The sequence below is a fragment of the Peromyscus californicus genome, unplaced genomic scaffold, assembly GCF_007827085.1.
Source record: "Peromyscus californicus insignis strain IS unplaced genomic scaffold, ASM782708v3 Scaffold_12__1_contigs__length_115047231, whole genome shotgun sequence".
Lineage (NCBI taxonomy): Eukaryota > Metazoa > Chordata > Mammalia > Rodentia > Cricetidae > Peromyscus > Peromyscus californicus.
The window spans coordinates 100,736,058-100,755,604 of NW_026294413.1; the positions used below are offsets into that span (position 1 = coordinate 100,736,058).

The 19,547-nt window shown below is 48.8% G+C and overlaps 1 protein-coding gene across 1 annotated transcript in view; it reads right to left on the reverse strand.

The window, feature by feature from the left end:
• Tspan14 (tetraspanin 14) overlaps positions 1-7,046 on the reverse strand; it is a 57,579-nt gene extending 50,533 nt beyond the window's left edge. The window contains exon 1 of the mRNA XM_052734011.1: positions 6,916-7,046. The gene's annotated coding sequence lies outside the window, so the exon portion shown is untranslated. The remainder of the gene's footprint in view (positions 1-6,915) is intronic.
• Positions 7,047-19,547: the final 12,501 nt, after the last annotated feature.

Here is a 19,547-nt window from a genome sequence, read left to right on the forward strand (position 1 = left end):
AGTGTTCTCAAATGACTCCCAAGAAAACAAGCACAAATGGGATCTCAAAGCTACTAGGACCACACTAGCAACATACCGAAGAACTACAAACAGCCCCTGCTCTCTTGACAGGGCCCAGGTAAGGTTAAGGTAGGTCCTACCAGGAACCCCACAACCTTTATTACATGTAGACCAGCACTTCTCCAAGGTCCTCCACCCCAGGGAGGCTCTGAGTCTCTAGGGCATATCCAGTTTCACCATACTGGTCTTCTCAGGGGAAAACTTCAGAACCCAGAGGGAGTTCTGTGTAGAACCTGCCATCACCACAGTACATAAGCCAATTCCTTTCCTATTCTTGTGTCCTTCGAGAGCCCTGGGGCATGAACACCCTCCACTACCACAGACTCTTTTCTTGGCAACAACCCCCCTCCCCGCCCCAACTTATCCTGTTTATACCATTGTTTGTATTTCACAGGAAACAACTAGGACAGCAAGAGACAATGACTGTGGGAAGGCAGGATGGCTGCAAAGAACAGACATGATCTCTACTCTTCCTCTGCAAGGACAGCTACGGGCTACCAGGCCTTCCCTTTGCGGAAGTGAGTAAGCCCCTACCTGTAGCCAACAGGTTTTCCTTACAGCAGAAGGGAGCCTTGCTCCTATAAAGCTGAGACAGCTGCAGGCAGAGACAGGGCAGTAGGTCACCTGCACCAGGGACAGGGGGATGACCAATGAAAATATGAGAAGACAGACAGAAAACCAGAGAAGCCTCTCTCTTGGAGAAGGAAAGAACATGAAGATCAGGAAAAAAACTGTTCAGACTGAGGGAACAGAAGGGACCACCTATGGCCCTTCCCAGGGACCCAGAGTAGAGGAAAGAAGAAAGTCCTAGGCTGGTAGGGGCTGCAGAGTTGTCACACGGGTTTGTGTGGGACTGGGAAAGCACAAGACAGGAGGTCTGCTGCAGCTTTAGAGGATTTCAGAAAAGAGAATGGTTGTGGTCTGAGAGCCAATAGACCCAGTAGCCCAAAGTTTAGAGATGGGGGCTGCAAGACACAGGTCCTATGTGCAGAGGGCAAGGAGATTTTTTTCTTTCTTTTTTTTATTAAGAATTTTTTTTCATTCATTTTACACACCAATCAAAGATCCCCCTCTTCCCTCCTCCTGCCTCCCCCAGCCTCCCCCTCCCAACCCACTCCCCACTCCTACCCACAAGTAGGCAAGGCCTCCCATGGGGAGGCACATTCAGTAGAGGCAAGTCCAAGCCCTTCCACCTGCCTCAAAAGGGCAAGGAGATTAAGACACCAGGAACCACCAGTCCACTCTGAAACAAAAAGACCAAGGTTTCTTGAAATAGTAGCCACCTTTAGTTCTGAAGCCTTGCTGACACTGTCAAAGAGAAAGGTACTGGTCAGGAGGAACACCCACAGGAGAAAATGCCCCTCCTGAGAAACAAATGTGGGTGGCCATGAGCCTGGGTCAGTTGAAAAGCTCACAAAAACTAAGCACAGGGTACTGAAAGGATTCAGTCCTTCACCAAACGTTAGCCAAGTCGTCCGAGCCTTCTTTCTGTTCAACTAGCTCTATCCGACCTTGGATTTGGAGAGGCCCATTCAAGAATCTGCTAAGAATTCTGCTAAGTCAATTTACCTCCAATTTATTATCAAATTCCTCATCCTTCTTTATCCCTCACATAGTATCTGTCCACTTAGCTTGCCTTCAGAAAGAATCCTGTCAGGTCCATTCAGCTAAAAATGTCTCCTAGCCTCAAAAATTCTCTAGGATCCTGGCACAGTGCTCCCTGGCTGTTAAGTTCCCACTTTCCTAGGGTTTTGGAATTGAGCCCAGTCTCTCTCCCCTACTTAAAAACCCTGTTGCAGCAGTCTCGAATAGTTCACCTTAACACTTCAACAGGTGCCAGAATAATTTTCTTCTTTAAGCACAGAATTCCCCTTTCTTCCAAGACTCATGGCTCCTTACCCTCACCCAGAGTATCACCCACACTTTGGTCTAGAGTTGTCACCTCCTGCAAGCCTCAGAAGACTGGGTCCACGTGGCCCAGGAGTACAGGCTGGTCCAGAAATAGAGAAGCCAGCGAGAGAGGCAGGGGCATTTACCGCCAGTCTGAGAAGCAAAGAAGCAGCCTGGAGCACAGCTGGACATCCCCCACATCGGGACTGTACGGTTCTGATGCTGAGAGTCCCACCACAGCCTGAACAGTACAGCAGGTTTGGGGTGTGAAAGCTGAGGGAGCTGTTTTCCTTATCCTCTGATACTTTAAAAGAGACCCTGCTGGGGACCCCTCCCACACCAACCTCAGAAACAGACAAAAGAGGTTTATTTCAAGGGACACTCATTCCCTTCCAGGTGCTATGAGGACCCTGTCTTGGATGTCAAAGCTATGACATCCTCAAAGCCCCTGTTTCTGAATGCTTTTTGGGCTCTGTAGCATACAAGATCACAGACCCAATAACAGGGGCACACAGTCAGAGAAAACCGAGAGAAGGTTTACCAGCCTGTGACCAGACTGCCCCAAATCTTCCCCACCACTTCAGCTCTGCAAGATGACTGAGGACTCAAGAGTGTTGAGGACACCATGAGTTTACCTCCTACCAGGATGCCAGCAGCCACTTCAGACATCTGTTCCGGTGCTTAGCCACATAGTATACAGACCAGAGAGCCTAAGGAGGGGCAGCTATCTACCTGATAGATGTGCGCTCTGGCTGCTTATAAAGGCAGAATAGATCCTAAGAGGTGGGGATGCCAACTCCAGCCTGTCCAAGCCCACTTACACTGTGATTACCATGCCTACTACTTCCAAAGAGAAAACCCACAGCCATGCCCAGCCCCGCCCAACCCCCAAGGGTGGAGGAAGCAGAGTTCCCAGAATCAGCTGTTGGTAAGCACTTGCTGGGAACTGCTAGAAAGATAGTAGCTGTCCCTAAACAGTGTCAGGCCCAACCCAGGAGCTTGAGACCATGTTCCTCAAACCTGAGGTGTGTACTGGATTCTCAGCAACCAAGACAGACAGGGCAGACCTGATTCTGCTCCCTTCGCGGATGAGAAAATACCCAACTTCAGTCTAGGTTCCACAGCTAGCAATTAGACATCAGTCAAAAGCTGGCCTCCTTACTGCTCATCTGCACGCTGGACTGTGCTAGGCATCTTCATGCTGAGTGGGCAGATGCATCAACAGTTGCCCACAGGCCAGGTCCAGTTCTGAACCCAATGCAAGTACTTGCTCTGTATGAGTCAAAACACACAAGGATGGAAGAAAGCGGCCAGGAGACCATGAAACCCAAGGTGGCTCACAGTCAGAGGCAGCCCTGCTACACTGTAGGAGAAGGCACATCAGAGTACTGCCCACTCAACAGGCCGAAGACTGAAAACAACCACGCACGGCCTATCCTGGGTACTGGTGACCAGCCAAAAAGAAGAGCTGCCACAGGCCTTTAGGCCTCCTGCCACTCCAAGGTGGGAAAACAGAGGCCCTGAAAAAGCAGTGCCAGTGCCTAAGAATGAACGGTGAACTAACCTCCACAAAGAATACCTAAGGTCTCCTCATGTCCACCGGCAGGATGTGCAGACAGGTGACAGAACACAAAGGGAAAACTCAGTGTGGCTGGAGAAGTGCATGTAACAGGTTTCTACCCTGTTCTTCTGTCGACGTTTCCCCCCAGTCACCCCACCAAACTGCTGCTCTGTTCCACACTCACTGTCCTGAAAGCCTGGCCTCAGTCACACATAGCAACTAAGGGCACCTCTGCCTGCTCTGCTTCTAGGAAAAGTTACTTCACATCCGGGCAAGGATGGGGAGTACAACACCCAGCTGCCCACTGGCTACAAGAGAAGGGCGGCCAGGCCTGCTTCCCTGCCCACAGGCAGGGTTCTCTCTCTAAAGGCACTAACACCCAGCAGCAGGAAACAGGGATTGCCACCTCCATTCAGTCTCTAGTCTGGGACTTCCTGCTTTTGAATAAATGAATTAGCCAATAAGCAAAAGGACTCAGGAGGAGTTCAAGTAACTTGCCCAAGTTAATGACAGGAGTGCTCTGTCATTAAAGACCACCCCTCCACCCCTCCACCCCTCCACCCCTAAGGGTCATTCGTGTTTATCTAGCTTCTACCTTTCACTTGGGGCAACTCCATCTTTAAAAAGCACTTCTTTGACTAATTCACAACAGTGTTCTTGGTGGCATAGAGACAAAGAATGAAACCAGGACCCAGAGCTAGAGAAGAAACAAGTGACAGGCAAGTGATAGGCTTCATGCTATTCATTAAATGTTTCTGATTCCCATCCCCACCCTCACCCTGAGGGTGACTCTGGTCATGTTACTTGGTGCAGCCAATGAAATGCCACTTCATTATGCCACATCTGCCAGAAATGGGCAGAAGCTATAAGAGCCAAGACTCATCAGGCTATGTCTAAGTGGCTAGGGACATGAATTGGTCTACAATAACGGCAACGTAAAGCAGATATGTGATATAAATGTGGAGTAAAAAAAAAAAAAAAAAGGCCTGTTGCTTTAAGCCACTGAAGTTTGAAGTTTGGCATTAACCACATCAAACCCTGATCTCTACAGAAGGCACTGACTCTCCAGCCACGCTTGCAATCCTCCGGCCTCATAGGGCGGAGACCGCAGTCAAGCCAGCAGGGATTCAGGGGTGGCATGCGCTGAGGTCATGGTAGATAGGTGAGCTACTTGGAAGCTGGGCCTGGAGGGAGCCTGTACTGCAGGACTCAGTAGTTCTGCCTTGGGCCAGGCTTTCTCACTATGTTTAAGCACCTCCAGGAGGAAGGCATCATCTAAATGAGAGGCTCCAACTCTCAGACAGAGAGAGACCTCAAGGAAATCACTCCGACCTTTCTGGGCCATAGTTTTCTCATTTGTAAAATCCGGTAGTTAATGTCTACCACATTGGGTTGTTTCAGGGATTAAACAATTAAAGTAAAGCTGGGATCATGGCCTGATAGAAGTCTCCATAAATACTAAGCCTTAACAAACTCTCCACTATGCCATGTAATAGCTGTATGCTTGATCAAAGTTCACTAGGTTTTAAACAAGCAAGGGGCTCTCAAGACTGGCATACTGGCAGTTTTAGGTGTTGTTAAAAATTATTTCTGTTTAACTTCTCTGATAAAGTTAAACAAGGTCAAATCCCTAGGCACATGGTGGCCCAGGGTAAGGTCCCGGAAGTGGTAAAAGAACCCAGGGCTTCCCTGTACCCTGGCCTCTTTGTAATTTCGCCTCATTTCTATAACCTGCAGGGCAGGCTCCTCCACCCACACAAAGCATGAGTCTCATCCTCCATCACAAACATGGCAAGGGAGAAGCCCTCACCTATCCTCAGAAACCAGCAAGCACAGCTGCCCTAATAAGAAGAGGGGCGAGGGGGAGGGTCTTCCCAGGGCAGCCAACCCTTCCCCTCCATGCCATTTCTTCTTGAAACAGCCACAAACCTTTGGAGGATCAGTGGCTCAGACTGTTTGAAAGAGCAACTAAGCCTAGATCAAGCTCATGCCAATCAACACCATTGAGCACCTACTGCAGGCCCACCACTAAAGGCTTACAGCTGGTCAGGAGGCGTGAGCCCCGAGTGTCCGCTATAGCACAGAGCACTTCAGTCTCTGAAACACATTAGGTGGACCAGAGAGAGTCCACAAATGTAGAAAGGAGGCAGAATATAGAAAGGTAGAAAACGGGTCAGAAGGATCATGAATTTAAGGCAACCCTGGGTTACACAAAACCCTTAGTCCAAAAAGAAAAACAAAATCTCAAAATAGGACACAAGGCTTGGGGACAGCTGAGGGAGGGGCCGGAGAGCAGAAGTCTGGGCTTCATTCTAAGGGTTCCAGGGCCCAGGAGTTTTGAAAGGGAGGGTGTCTCCGGCAACCTCTGAGCTGTTAGAATGTGGGGCCCCAGATTTCCTTTCATGAATAAGGAAGCACTCAACAGGCACCAACTTCTACTCAGAAGTCAAGGGGCTGTGTGTGTGGAAACTGCCCAGTATTTGGCAGAAAACTGACCCACAACCACCAGTCCTGCGGGTAACCTCCTAGCGAGCAGGGAACACACCTGCTACAGGCCCCAAGCCAGCGTCCTGTACACGCTGCCCAACACATCTCCATGTCCCCAAACATCAGCGTCCTGATACAGCCAATAAGTGTTCACCACGGCTCTGCAACCAGCTCCAGGCAAGCACTGGTTGAAGACACTGAGTTTTGAGACTACTGACCGCCTCTCACCGGCGAACGAGTTTCAGTCCTCCAGACAGCAGTTTCTGTGGTTCAGGGGCCGGAGTCCCCATTCGCACACTCTCCCCACCCTCTGCACTGCACGCCTAACAGGGAAGGGAATGGGGGCTGCAACCTGGGCCGAGCCAAGGTACAGCCAGAACCAAAACTTGGCCAAAGCTCGGGCTAGGTCAGGGGTCGGGCTCTGCTTCCAAACACAGCCCCTAGCGACCAGCACCGAGACGCCGGGGTGGCCACCTCCTCAAACTCCGGCAGGACAGCACGGGACCCGGCGGCTGGGAGCACACTCAGGCTGGGTGGGGGCTGGGCGACCGTCCCCTCACCGGGGACCGGAGCTGAAGAAGGCGCCCTCCACTGGGCTCGCAGGTGAGGACCCGCAGAGCCCAGGCGGCAGCAGGGTGCAGCCACACCTTCCGGGGCGCCCGCCCGTGCCTCCCACTCCACGCAGCGCCCGAGTTCGGCTCAGCGGGGTCCCGGCCCGCGGCCTCCGGAGCTCGCGGGCGGTCTCAGCAAGACAAAGCCCGCGCCGCCCGCGGGGCCGCCCCCCGCCGGGCAAGGGAGTCCCGGGGCCGAGCGGGAACGCGGGGAGCAGCCGCCGTCCCGAGAGGACGCTCACGAGGGCCGGCCCGAGACAATGAGGACAGGCCCGACGCTGCAGCGGGGCCGCGCGTCCTACTTACCCGGGCGCGGCGGCAGCGGCGGCGGCGGCGGCAGCGGCGGCACGGCCCGGTCGGCCGAGGAAGTTAGACCAAGTTCGGCAGCGCAGAGCGGGAGGGCGCGACTCGGGCCGTCCGAGCGGCGGGGGCGGGGCGCGGAGGGGCGGGGCCGCGGCGGAGAAAGAGGCGCAGCTTCCCCGCGCCGCTCTGCCGCCCCGCGCGTCGGGCCCACCCAGGCCCCGCCCCCGGCGCTGGCTCCTCCCCCACGCAGGCACCGCCCCATCACTCGCTCCTCCCCCCGCCCAGGCCTGGCTCCCGCCGCTCGCCCCGCCCCCTCTGCCATCAATCCACACCCCACCGCCCGCTACCCCTCCCACATTGGTCTCCTCGCCCCCTCTACGCCCCGCCTGTGCCCCGCCCCGCGGGTCGTCGAGCCCCGCCCCCACGGCTCACCCCGCCCCCACGGCTCACCCCGCCCTGAAAGCTGCCTGCCTTGGGTAGTGAAGCGGCTCGCTGGCCCGCCCCTTTGTCCGGCTCTGGGCGGTGCCCCAAGCGGGATTTACCGGGGTCCGCCTCCTCTGTGGCTCCGCGATGCTGGTGGAGCCTGGACTTCGGCCAGTCACTTGTGGCGGCCAGTCGAGATCTTGGCTGAGTTACCCTGTGCAAATGCCCCTCCGGCCTTAGCATCTGACCGGGCGGGAGCTGAGCCGGGGAGAAATTCGAGTTGCAAGATGCCTTGTCTTAAGAAATGCCCGGGGTGACTGGGAGGTAGAAGAAGATTGGGAAAATGGCTGGTTTTAAGATGGAAGGCGTTCCTGCCCAGCCTTGGTGGGGTAGTCCTCTAGAAAGAGGTGGAAGAGATTTCTTTACAGCCGAGCCCTAAACACTCTCCCCTTCCAGTCTCGATGCTAAAAATACCAAGCTTCTTTTGGATAGCCTGCTGTGATTTGTTCATCTCCTTTATGCTGAGGAGATGACTGGGCTAATTCTTGGAAGTGGAAGGCCACAAAAGGACAGGCAGGTAGATATATAATGGTATCCACACCGCTGAGATGAAAAGGGCGACCTCGTCCCAGCCTCTGCCTGCTTGTCTATAGAGCAAAGCACAGCCTTGTTCCTTCTTAGTAAACTCAAGTGGGTTTGGGAGAGCTGAGGGACACGTCTGCTCCTCCTGGGCAACACGAAAGTGGCATGAGACTGGAACCATGTTTTTATACATGCAGCCAACAGGTTAAGTTCATTATAAAGAGAAAACTCTAGAAACGGAGAGTGTTCCTCCCCACTGCTTGTTGTAGTTGTTAGCAAGGTGGATTTAGCCTGTCTCTAAAATACCCTAGACAACTCAAGGACCTCCCTGGCAAGGAAACTTGTCCACACTGTCAACTCTAGCTGACCAAAATGTGTGACTGGGGTGTCTGATGTGTGAGCACCAGGCCTTGTGTTTAGGCTGGGGTGCTGCAGCTGAAACCACTCCCTCCATACAGTTACTTTTAGATAAGACAAGTCTTTTGAAGTTGAAATCAATGCTGAGACAAAGACAAGGGCCTGGGATAGAGAATGAGGGAATGGACAGGGAAAGGTGAGAAGGTGATGTTGAAATTGAAAGCAAAAGAATGAAGTTAGCCTTGGGGAAAGTGGCAGGTAGCCCAGAAAGTACAAGTTGAGAGCAGTGGGTGCCGAGGCCTTGAAAAGGGCACACTCTGGAGGTGTCAAGGAGCTGAAAGAAAATTGGATAGCTATCATTTGAAGCCTGGGTATAAAGTCTGAGGATGAAATGGAGACCAGGACAAAAAGGGCCTATGGACTGTGTCAAAGGATGGAGCCTTTTTGAGAAGCCCATTGAAGGGTTTATGGAAGAGACTGACAGTCTGGTTTGCTGCTTTGCGAAGAGTAAATGTAGTAGTTACCAGGCAAAAATTAAAAGCAGGGACCCAATTAAACTTTTGTCCTAATCTGAGCCAAGTGTGAAGACAGTTTGAACTAAAGTGGTGGGTGTGTTAAGATGAATAGTTGAGAGATTTACTGTTTGGGATTTAACCAATACGATGGATGCAGGAAGACATGTAGAAACGAAAGGGGTAGTTTTCAAGTTTCTCCCAGTGAGTGAGAAACAGTGCCTCATTTATTGGGTGGGGTGGCCTGGAGGAAAGCGACCGCTCTCAGGAAGACCATCAACAATCTTGTTTTAGCCATACTGACTTGAAGATGCCTGTTAGACTCAGGGTCGCTGTCTAGTCACTATGAGCACAGAAGGGTCTGTGGTGAAGATGCATTTTGGGGAATCATCAGGTGGTAAAAACCATAGGAGCTGAGAAGAACATCTAAAGGGAGGGAAGGCAGACACAGAAGATAATGGGAACCCAGAGAGTGAGAGGGGATACAAGAACAAAAAGAACATTGAAAGACAGACTGGGAGGCCAGGGGAGAACCAATGGGCTATAGGCCTACGCCCAAGACTGAGAAACTTGTTTCCAGAAAGGAGTTAGCTGTGTTAGATGCTGCTTCAGGCTCAGGCAAGGTAAGGTCAGAGAAGTGTCCATTGCATTTAGCAGCATGACGCCATTGATAAACATGCTAAGGGCAATGTTCCTGGTATAGTGGAATGGCAACCAGATGGTCATAGACCTATTGCACAAAAATGACCCAATAGGGAACAGAGAACCATGAGTGATCTAACTCAGGATGTGACACACCGGAGACTTTGGTGGAGATGGCTAGGCATCTCTCCCTTTGCCTTCCATTGCATAATTTCTGATTCTATCTGGCCATCGACGTGGCTTCTCAGAATAATGGCAAATGTTTCTACTATATATGATCATGTGACTCAGTTCCAGCCAATAAGAAGTGAAAGGATTCTTGCGCAAATTCTAAACGGCTTTAAAGGGAAGGGATGTGCTTTCCTCGGCCAGCATTCTTTCCAGGAATGTGCTGATGAAATCCTTGGCTCCAGTAGCCATGTGTGTCTGTAGTGGAAGTCATGTATTGAGAATGTTAATGAAACAAATTAGAATAAATGAATTCCCAAAGTCTATGGAGTCACCTATTCTGAACTATCTACCCATTTACTATGTAGATGAAAGGAAGAAAATTATATTGTTCACATTTACTTACTACTTTCTACTGCTTGTAACTATATCCATTTATATTTATTTATTTATCTGTTTTGAGAAAAGGTCTCTGTAGCCCAGGCTGGCCTCAAACTTGATATGTAGATCAGCAGGCCTCACACTCAACAGAGATCTTCCTGTCTCTGCCCTCCTAGTGCTAGGGCTAAAGATACATGCAGCCTACTATTTCTAACTTTAATTTGTGTTAGCCTATTGGGGTGGTGGATTTAGACTATGGGGAAAACTACAGGTTTGTACAGTCATGAGAATGATCTGGAGGAGGAGGGAGGAGTAATGGTCCTGACTAGCAGATGAACAGAGGTGGGATATAGGCACCTCTGTTATAAGTATGAAGTTATCTCCACCACTGTGAAGGAGGGCAGAAGCAACGAAGATATTTCCAGCGAGGGGAGATGCTTATTCTCACCCAATGATTTCCTAGTTGGGAAGAAGGTTGTGAATGTAAGACAAGCTAGGAAGAAAGTAAAACCAACACTGTGAACCATAGACTGGGTAATGTTAGGTCCTGCAGACTGAGCAGCCTCTAGAGAAATCTCTCTCTGGGCCAGTTGGCCACAGTGCTGCAAGATGTAAAGAGGGTGGGATGTCCACAAAGTCAGCATGACACACCCCACCCTCAGTAGGCCTCAATGAACAGCTAGACCTAACAATTACCTGCTAACCTCAGGTACCTTATGAGATTCTTACAGCAAGATGGCATAACTTTCTCAGAACACTGGAGTATTTATCTATTTTGTTTTTAACTTATTAAAAAATAAAAGGAATTAGAATGAAGGCAGCCCTGTGTGATAACAGGGTTGTATAGTAATCAGTGATTGACTTTGCATCTGGTAAAAGAGTTATATAGTAATTTACTTTGCAAGCTAGCCCTTCAATCTATAATTGCCTAGAATATGGCTGAATTATAGTGTAGACTACAAGCTTGACATGGATTACAGGAACAAGAAACAGGATTGGAAAGAAGAAAGCAAAGAAGCTGGGAGTTTTCTCCTCTTGTTCTTGCTATAAATAAAACGTTGGGTAGAACTCACCCTTTGTTTTCCTCTGTCTTCCATCTTTCCCTGTCCTGAGGCTGCTGTGGCCATCCCTACTTTACGGAACCTGTGTGTGCACAAACAGGGATGGGCTTGGTGGTGCCTCAGATCGAAGAGGCATTTGGTGACTAGCTCTCCTAATTCATAACTTCTTCACCTTAAGCAAACTGTGTCAAATCTCTGATCCAGAGTGTTCTTCCCCACAAAGTCAAGACCATAGAAATGTCTACCTTATCACCTCATAATACAAAGTGAGCACGGCTGAAGATATGGTTCAATGGTAGAATACTTGCCTACCATACATGAAAGCCTGAGTTCAATCCCAAGCATGACCACACAGTTAAGGCTTTGAAAAACGTTGGGAATGCTATAAAGAAATCCTTTGCCTATAAATGATGTCTTGTTAAGACTAAACTCCCAGCTCTCCTTACAATGGTGGCAAACACGGGGACCTACTTAAACTACTTTAGACAAATACAGATGGAAGACGTTACATTCAGATTACTGACAGCATTGAAAGAGCTTGAAACCAGAATTACTTTGGAAATTCAAGGCAAATGATCTGGGGGAGTTGGGATGAGTAAGTCCAAGAGAGGATTATAGCTCTGGTCCCATGCCCACTCTTGAACCAATCACTGTGAAGGAGATAGGATATCATATTTGAATAAGGCCTTGTCCTGTGCCCAAGCCAGTAGTCCTTGGCAGAGGGGCAATGCCATGAAAAGGAGTAGTATATACAGGACTCATACCATAAATCCTGGTAGAGTCTTGTCTACTAGATTTCCTGCGGTCCTGGGCACTGGCTGAAAAGTTTTGGACAGTACAGTGACATTGTCACACTTGTGCTTTCAGAAGCTCTCTACGGCTGACGCAGGAAGAGTGGCTCAGGAAGAAGCAAAACTACATACAGATGGTTCTGAAGGAAACTACTGCAGTGGTTTAGGAGGAAGATGAAGAGGAAGTAGAAAGAAGTGGGCAGATTCAGAATACATTTAGGGGACAGAACTGATAGAGACCATTTGGATAGGAAAGTGAGGAATAAGATGTCATATTCTACTCATGGACAGTGGCATTAGTTACTAGGTGACTGTTTATGTCTGACCTCTCTCTCTCCTCTCTCTCTCTCTCTCTCTCTCTCTCTCTCTCTCTCTCTCTCTCTCTCTCTCTCTCTCTGTGTGTGTGTGTGTGTGTGTGTGTGTGTGTGTGTGTGTGTGTGTGGTAAGAAGTGGTGGCTTAGACCTTCTCCATTTGAAGTGCTCCTGGAACAGAGGAGAGCAGTCCATTGCTCTATAGAGTTTAGAAGAGATACCTCAGCAGAACCTATAGATTTGGGAGTTTTGCATTCATTGGGGAATTAGCTGACTTCTTTCCATGTACATGTATATTAAGATTCTCATTGCTGTGGAGAGACATCATGACCACAGCAATTCTTATAAAGAAGACATTTAATTGCATAGCTCGCTTATAGTTTCAGAGGTTCAGTCTATTATCATCATGGCAGGGAGCATGGTAGCCTGCAGGTAGATGTGATACTAGAGGTGACAGTCCTTACATCTTGACTCAGAGGCAATAGGAAGTCGACTGACCATCACACTGAGGGAAGCTTGAGCAAAAGAGACCTCAAAGCCTGCCCCTACAGTGACTCACATCCTTTAACAAGGCCGTACCTCCTAATAGTGCTGCTCCCGTTGGGGGCCATTTTCTTTCAAATCACCACAGCATGTATGTATATATCTGTATATATTCAGGTACATGCATGTATGTACATGTGTTACGTTGATGCCAGAGGACAACCCTGTGTATTGTTTTTATTCAGATGCCATCCACCTTGTTTTTGATATGGGGTTTTTCATTGACTTTTGGCTCTCTGATTAGGCAAGCCCCATATATTAACTTGTCTCTGCCTCCCTAGCACTGGGATTATAAGCCCATGCCACCATGTCTAGTTTTTTTTTTTTTTTCTTTTTTCCTAATCATGCATTCTGGGGGATAAAACTCAGACTTACAGACTGAACCATCTCCCCAGCCCCAGAATTGTGCTTCCTTCTTGTAACAGTGACTCAGCAACTAACTAAATTGCTTTTGTTGCTGGTGGTCACTGCAGTTGTTAAAAACAACTCTTTCATGACTCAGTGAGACATCTAAAGGTAAATGGAACCGACCTCCTTGATGTCTCTGCAATGTCACTCTGGTTACAGATCAACTGGGCTGGTTTGTTCTGGCCCTGGACAGTAGGCAGACTTAATCCCTGGAATCAGCTTGCGGCCAGAAACTGGCTACTCCAGCTCCAGTTTCTCAACTAAAAGGAGAAAGAGAAAAGACAGGGCTGCTCCTGTCCATCTCAGGAAAGCAGTACTTCCCACAGAAAGCCCCACAGACTGTCACTTGTGTGTCATTGACCAAGACTGGTTATGTGGCAAGACCCTGTCTCAAAACATAATAGATGATCACGAAAAAGGAAGAAAGATCAATGACAAAATCTAGACTACACAGAGAAATAAGAGAGGCCCAAAGATAGAGGGAAAGTGGCTATTAAGGTAGGAAGGGGGCCAGGAAGATGATCTGTATGAAGGGCAAGAGGAAATGAGGTTTTGGGGAAGGTGAGATTGACTCTAGAAAAGCCAGTGAGACAGGCTGAAAAGGGCATGGTGGCTGGGATGGGTGGGAGAGCTATTTCAATGGAGTCGGTGACAATACAAGAGACATTAGCTGGGAAATGGTGAAGGGAAAATATGAAGGGACACTAGCCCACTTGAGCATGTGGCTCTGGCAGGCCTTGCCCTTCTCTCCATTCCCTCTGCCTCACTAAAAACCATTAGATGACATTCCTAACGCTAGCCACCAAGGTCTTGAGCCGGCTGGTGGTGTGCTGTCTTCACCTCGTTCCCTACGTTCTGGGGCCTGAGCCGGAAAGTAAAGACCCTCTTGCCCAGTCCCATCAAGTCCAAAGTGACCAAAGAGCTGCTGGAAATAGTGTGGGGCACCAAGAGCAGTCCCACACTGTTGGACACCATCTTCTGCCACTGGACGCAAGGTACCAGGACAGGGCTCACTGTTTCAGCCACTCTGCCAGGGCTCTGGGAGTGGGGATGGGATGCCCTGCTCGATTCCAGTACCAGCCTTCCACTACCTCCCTCCCACCGTATCACCTCGGGTACCTGGTGAAAGGAAAGGTGGGAAGGGGTAGGTTTTTGAATAAGAGGAAGACAGCTGGGTTTTCATGAAGCCTGGAAGAAGGGACAGGGGTGAGGATGTCGATGTCAGTGGTCAGGTTACTGGAAGGCATATCAGAGAAACTGAGGCAAGAGAGAGATACATGTGAGAATAGGCAAGCAAAAAGGTTTAGGGAAGGATTGTGAGCTTGACTGAGATTGATACTTGAACCCAGAGTTGTAGCTGGAGTTTTCCTGCCTGGCCCACAGTCAGGATAAATCTCTCTCACCTGCCAGTCCCACAGCCACTCAGACCCAACCAAGCAAACACAGAGACTTATACTGGTTACAAACTGTATGGCCGTGGCAGGCTTCTTGCTACCTGTCCTTACAGCTTAAATTAATCCATTTCCATTAATCTATACCTTGCCACGTAGCTCGAGGCTTACCCATCTTCACATGCTGTTTGTCATCGTGGCGGCTGGCAGTGTCTCTCTGACTCAGCCTTCCACTTCCCAGCTTTATTCTCCTCCTTGTCCTGCCTACACTTCCTGCCTAGCCAATGGCCAATCAGTGTTTTATTTATTGACTAATTAGCAACAACACATTTGACATACAGACCATCCCACAGCACAGAGTGGCATCCATCCCAGAACATGTGGCCTGCTTCACCAGTCCTCAGCAACTGGTGTCAGCACAACTGTGGAGAGCATGAGCAGTAGGGACTAACCAAGGTTTGGGTCTGGCCAAAAGGGCACGATAGAAAAACAAAAGCCCAGGGCTGGCAACATCCCAGTGTGGTTCTTGGGATTAAACTCGGGTCCTCCTACTTACATGGCAAGCGCTTTACCAACTTGGCTCTCCTCAGACTACCCAGCCCACAGCACGGGTATTGACTAGTGGGAAGAAGGATTAGCAGTAGGGGCTGGTAGATTGGGAGAACGGAAGTGGGGTGGGGCTGGAGGATACTCAGGTGTGGTGGCATGAGGCCGTGGTCAGGCAGAGGTTTGTATCCACGGGAGTGGATGACCAAGAAGAGCGAAAGGAGGAGGACGGTGGTCCGAGGACGAGGAGATTAAGACCAAGAGGCCAGTTTGAGGATGAGTGAGAGTCACCTCACCAATGTATGCCAACGACAGTTGCCAAGGCTCAGCAGTTTTGATAGACCTTTCACTCCAAGATCAGTTTTGAATTGGTGTTGCCTTTCTTAAAATAAGAGTCCCTGAAGAAAATGATAAAAAAAAAGAGAAATTTATTTCTTAACCCATCATCCTGTCATACAGTGCCTACCGTATTTATTCCAAAATGATCTAAAACAAAACAAAAAACCTCCAAACATCTAAGAACTTTTGTTTGTTTGTTTGTTTTCGGTTTTTGGAGACAGGGTTTCTGTGTAACAGTCTGGCTGTCCTGGAACTTGCTTTGTAAATCAGGTTGGTCTTGAACTCCACCTGCCTCTGCCTCCTGAGTGCTGGAATTAAAGGTATATGCCACCACCCAGCTAATCCAAGCACTTCTTACTCTGAGTGATAACTTCAGCCTTAGTCATGGGACTTCTGCCCTCTAATGGTACTCCCTACAAGACAGAAATGGTGTTTGTGATAGGAGACCATGTGTGAGCATAGGTCGCAGAGGAACGTGCTGTAACGGTAGAGGCGGGAAGGGAGCTAGCAGGTGGTGGTGACAAGTAGTCCCATCGCCTCTCATCCCATCTACAAACTATGGCCAGGGGAAAGAAGAAGCTTGCTTATTAGGTGGTCTCTCAGTATACTTCCAGCCCAATCTTTGACTCAACCATAGTTTACTCCAAATGGGAGAATACGGTTTAAACAAACAAACAAACAAAAATGACTGATGAGATCATATAAAACACCATAGGGAGATAGGTCATAAAAGTTCAAAGAAAGGGCCCAGGAGTCAGACTTCCTGGCTAAGTCCCAGGTGTAATCCTAAGAGGCTGTACTCATTCAAGGCTGAGTCATTTGTGTCCACTCACGGAACTAGGGGATATGCTCAGATGTGAAAGTCCCTGGACAGTGTAAAGCATGTTACACTTAGAATAGTCTCATGTGTTATGACTTTCCAAAGCTCATCAGTAGGCTGAAAGTGGAAAGGAGACTCTGAGGAGTCACCCAGCCCACAAGTGGTAGAACCAGAACTGCCAACTTTATGTCTGGAATGGAGTTCCCTCAACCTCATACTCAGGGATTTGAAGATCTCCATGTTCACACCCAGCCAGAAGAAGAGGACCATAAGCACCCCTGCTCCCACCCTGGAGGCAGAGGAGGCTCACCCTGAATCACTCAAAGCAAAGAAGGACACAGACAGACAAACGGATGTTCCAAGCGTCACAGGTGTCCTTCTCTGACCCTCTCACAGATTAGTGGGTGGGGCATAGCCGGTTTCTCAGGACAATCCCTCAGGGAGTAAAGGATGGTAGGAGCAGATTTCTCGTGTGCACACTGCCACCTAGGGGCCATTGTCCAAATCTCTGAATTTATCTGTGTGTGTGTGTGTGTGTGTGTGTGTGTGTGTGTGTGTGTGTGTGTGTACTTTCAAAGGGGAGAAAGGTCTTCACAGTGGATTTTTTTTTCTTTCTGACACTACTGAGTCTTCTTCTCCCAAGAGCACTCATTTCCTGGCTTTCTGTTCTGCTTATCCACGCAGGACTCCCCCCTCCCGGGACATGCTGGTCTTCCCAGATGCAGCGCCAAGCTCCACACCCCATCTTCACCTGTGCTCTCAGGTTCATGTATCTTTAGATAACTTCTATGAACCTGACCAGGCCGTGTCTTTTATTGGAAGACTTGATCTCTTTCCCACCATCTATTATCCCCCTCCTCCATCTTTAGAACGAAACCTAATCATCAGTCTCTCTCTCTTACTGAATACAAACATCTTCCTGTGTTCTACAAAGGCTGACCAGGCCTGGCCTCATAATGGCTTGCAGCAACCACATTCTAACCGCAATTCCATGACCCAGGGCCAGCACCTCCCAGATAGTGGCTGCATAGAGAAGACCTAACGTCTGAATTTGATCACTCATTGGAATTGTGGTGGAAGAAGGAGGCACTCCACTCAAGGCTCTGCTCCAATCACCACTGCCACCCAGCTACATCCACTCACTGGCTGCTGGGATGACGTTACAAAGCCTTGTCGGCACATTTCCCAGCAGCTAATGGGGTCAGTGAGGCCTCATGGTTCCATCCTTTCTCTACCTGGTCCCACCTCTCTTCCTTCCTACACACACACACACACACACACACACACACACACACACACACACCTCTGAAGCAACCTGTTTCCTGTGTGTTTGGTCTTTGCACCTGCTGTAACCTTTCCCACTTCCCTCTGCCTGGATGCTGAGGAGGTAGGAAGACTTCTGGAACAACCCCACAGCAAGGCCCTTGATGAGAAAGCTTGGAAGGGTCAGGTCTAATGCTGCCCCATGTCGTCCACTCCCTACTACTGCTCTGACATTGTTAGTCTCTATTTTCACTACTCCACAGCTTCTGGCCACATTCCCCCTTGAGATCACGCCGGACTTGGCCACCCACTTCCTCGGCGGATCTTTGCTCTTGGCTCACTGCTCTTGGGCATCTTCAAAGAAGAGATGGCTTACTTGGTCAGCCAGAGCACTTGTGTTCTTTCTCAAACAAACTGTTCTTTGTTGGGGGTGAGGGTCAAATTATAGCCCAGGCTATCCTCAAACTTGCAGCAATCTGTTGCCTCAGAGACCCAAGTGCTATGGTTAGATTACAGGCAGGAGCCACTGCTCCCATTATTGGGTGGGCCTTTTGTGTGGGTCTTGAAGGCCACTGGCTACCCTGTGAGCACCTGATATGAGGTCCAAGGTTCACCACAATGCCAGTCTATGTATATAACCTGAGTGGAGAACATGTAACTTAGGACATGTGGGGTGTGTGTGTGTGTGTGTGTGTGTGTGTGTGTGTGTGTGTGTGTGTAGGCTAGAGACTAACGTTCAGTGTCTTCTTCAATTGCTGTCAACTTTTTTTGAGGGGGAGGGGGCAAGGTCTCTGGTGGTTTAAATGAGATGCACCCCATTGTCTCCAGTGTTTGAACCTTGTTCCTCAGTTGGTCCTGCTGTTTAGGTAGGTGTAAGAGGTGCAGCCTTGCAGGAGGAAGTATGTCATAGTAGATTATCCCCTAGGGCCTATAACCTATCTAACCACAGGCTCTTGGCCCTGATACCAGTGTCAAATACAGGATTCTATATTGTAGATTGGGCCTTAAAGCCAATCAGAAAAGTATTTGATTTCTCCCCAAATACCTGTGCTACCATTGCACCAGTGGGCATTATCCGGCATTATTACTGTGGCTCACAGGGTCCACTGCTAGGTAAGACTGATGATTACTTTCCTCCTCTGGTAATGTGCATTGTACCTTCTAGCACTATAAAGCTAAGCAGTAGGGATGAAGCGATCAGGTCATACCAGCTTGATTTCTCTATGTTCTATGACTCAAGTATGTGTGGTCTTCAGCAATGGGGTCTTACTGTCAAGTTCTGGAGGGTAACCAAGAACAATGGCAATAGTCTATAATGTCTGGGGGGTGCCTTTGGGTCCCCACTGCCCAATGACTTCAAAGGAAGTAACCCATTCATGGCAATGGACTTTTTATTTGCTAGCCTATAGTATATAGTACAGGAATAGTTTATTAACTTTATAAAAAGAGGATACAAAACTGAGGGAATAGGGAAACAGGGTGGGATTAATGGGAGAAGTTGGGAATGAATATGATCAAAATACATTGCATGAAATTCTCAAATAATTAAAACGTTATAAAAAGAAACAAGGAAAATTAAATTATGAAGTTTGCAGTTAAATGGATAGAACTAGAAAGAATCATCCTGAGTGAGGTAAGTCAGACACAGACATACAAATATTGCATGTTTTTTTATCATATGTGAATGCTGATTTGAATTTTTAGATATGCATGTTTCATTTGGAATACATAGAGATCAGGAAGCTAGTAAGGGGCCATGAGGATATCTTTTAGGGGACATGAGACAACATGCAGTGATATAATGAGCAAAATGAGAACAATGGAATAGGAAGGGTTAAATGGAGTCAGTGTAGAAGGGCAGAGGAGGGTACACAGAGAAGGCTAATTAACGGTAAAGACCTTTCAATATGGAAGCCTACTGCAGCTGGAGACTTTTCTGTCCCACATGGTCCCACAGCTGCTCAGTTCCAAATAAACATGAAGAATCTTAATATTAATTGCAAACTGTTTGGCCTATTACTTAGGCTTATTATTAACTAGCTCTTACAACTTAAATCAACCCATTTCTATTAATCTGTGTTCTGCCATGTGGCTTT